Source organism: Pteropus vampyrus, unplaced genomic scaffold (genome assembly GCF_000151845.1).
Source record: "Pteropus vampyrus isolate Shadow unplaced genomic scaffold, Pvam_2.0 Scaffold404, whole genome shotgun sequence".
Classification (NCBI taxonomy): domain Eukaryota; kingdom Metazoa; phylum Chordata; class Mammalia; order Chiroptera; family Pteropodidae; genus Pteropus; species Pteropus vampyrus.
Window position 1 is genome coordinate 98,726 of NW_011889185.1, and position 2,043 is coordinate 100,768.

The following is a 2,043-nucleotide window of genomic DNA, read 5'->3' on the forward strand; positions in this document are numbered from 1 at the left end:
AAGAACACAATAGACCTTCTGGAGATAAAGAACACACTGCAAGAGTTGAAAAATGAAATAATAAACTTGGGGAATAGAGTCAACCAAGTGGAGGAAAGGATCAGTGATATCAAAGATAGAAATCTAGAAATAAATCAGAAAGAAGAAGAGAGAAACCAAAGAATGAAATATAACAAAAGAGAAATACAAGAACTGGCTGATACAATCAGGAGAGGAAACATAAGAACAATAGGAATTATTGAAGGAGAGGAAAAGGAATAGGGAATAGAAAGCATTTTCAGAATAATAGTTGACAAGAATTTTCCAAATCTAAGGAATGAGCTGGAGCTTGAAATTCAAGAAGTCAACAGAATGCCCAATTATCTCAACCCAAAAAGGACTTCACCAAGACACATTGTATTAAAATTATCAAAAATCAACAATAGTCTACAGCCATGCTACCCTGAACGAGCCTCATCCCATCTGATCTCGGAAGCTAAGCATGGTCGGGCCTGGTTAGTACTTGGATGGGAGACGACCTAGGAAGACAAAGGGCTGTAGGTGTAAAAACTAAAAAATAAGGGATTGTAAGCTGACAAGGTCTTTGCAATCTGTGAGGTCAACGAAGGGTTGCCTCGCCTAAAAATAAAGAAAAAATAAATAAATCAATGACAAAGACAGAATTCTCAGGGCAACCAGGGAACAGAAGATGGTAACCCATAAAGGAAAACCCACTAGATTATAGTCGAACTTCTCAGCACAAACCTTACAAGCCAGAAAGGAGTGGAATCAAATATTCAAACCATTAAATGAAAGGAACTACCAACCAAGAATAATGTATCCAGCTAAGCTCTACTTTAGATATGAAGGAGAAATAAAGACATTTCCAAACATACAAAAATTGAGGGAATTCTCCACTATGAGGGCTGCACTACAGGAAATGCTAAAAGGCATCAGCTCACCTAAAACAAAATGACAAAAAAAAATACATAATTAGGAGTAAGGTGACTAGCAGGCTGATCGAAGCGGAGGCACACAACCCTTACTAGGACCAGGGCATTATAAGCTTAAAAATAAGAAGAGATTTGCTATAGCAAGATAGTAATGAACGCTCAGCATACATAGGGACAAAATGAGACAACAATGACTGAAAAGGGGAGGATTCAAAGATCCAAATTCACAAAGGGGAATGGAGATAAAGCATGTGCAGAAGAAAAGGGATGACTGTATATATATAACTCTCTTTTACATATTTGTAATGGTAACCACACGCCAAAGATTCACAACTGAAGTATATAACATAAAACAAGAAGGACCAGAGAGAGGGTGTCTACAGCCATGCCACCTTGAACATGCTTGATCTCATCTGATCTTGGAAGCTAAGCACGGTCAGGCCTGGTTAGTACTTGGATGGGAGACCACCTAGGAATACCAGATATTGTAGGCATTAAAAAAAAAAAATGAAGGACCAGAGGAAAAACTCACAAAAGCCAACCAAAATAAAGAAAACAGAAACACAAGGACAAGGAAGCAATGGAAACACCAAGCTACCAGAAAGCAAAAGATAAAATGGCTATAAGAAGACTTCGTATTTCAATAATCACCCTAAATGTAAATGGACTGAACTCACCAATGAAAAGGCACAGAGTTGCAGATTGGATCAAAAAACAAAACCCAGCCATATGCTGCCTCCAGGAGACACATCTCAGTTCCAAAGACAAGTATAGACTCAAAGTGAAAGGGTGGAAAATGATATTTCAAGCAAATGGCATTCAGAGAAAAGCGGGAGTGGCGGTACTAATATCAGATGAAATGGACTTCAAAATAAAAAATGTAAAGGAAGATACTGAGGGACACTTCATAATGATAAAGAGAATCATGCACCAAGAAGACATAACACTTAATAATATCTATGCTCCCAATCAAGGAGCCCCAAAATATATAAAGCAATTACTAACAGAACTAAAGGGAGAAACAGACCAAAACACTATCATTGTAGGGGATCTAAATACCTCACTGTCAGATATGGACAGATCATCCAAACAGAATATCAATAAGGAAAGA

General features: G+C 37.7%; 1 pseudogene; it reads left to right on the forward strand.

Annotated features, from left to right (window-relative positions):
- Positions 1 to 1,307: 1,307 nt before the first annotated feature.
- Positions 1,308 to 1,426, forward strand: LOC111731861 (annotated as a pseudogene).
- The last annotated feature ends 617 nt before the right edge of the window (positions 1,427 to 2,043 follow it).